Below are 301 nucleotides of genomic sequence, written 5' to 3'. Positions count from 1 at the left end.
CTGTGGACACAGGTCCAGGTGAGCGAGCCCGGCGGGGCGGCGCCAACGCGGCGGGAGGCAGCGCCCCCGTGTGGCGGGCGCGGGGAGAGGCGGAAACTGCCAGTGACTTGGCCTCTCCGTGTCTCCATCAGGTACTCCTAAGGTGGTTTCCACTTGCAGCTCAGCGAGAACTGTGGCTTACTCGGGGAAGTTCTAGTGATTCACTCCCCATGCAGTTCTCGGGATCACGCCAGGCTGTGTCCAGGGGGGCCACACGGTGCTCGAGATTAGGACCACATGCAAAGCAGACCACTGAGCTCTC

This window comes from Sorex fumeus, unplaced genomic scaffold (genome assembly GCF_029834395.1).
Source record: "Sorex fumeus unplaced genomic scaffold, SorFum_2.1 ptg000231l, whole genome shotgun sequence".
NCBI classification, from domain to species: domain Eukaryota; kingdom Metazoa; phylum Chordata; class Mammalia; order Eulipotyphla; family Soricidae; genus Sorex; species Sorex fumeus.
This window is presented reverse-complemented; position numbering follows the sequence as displayed.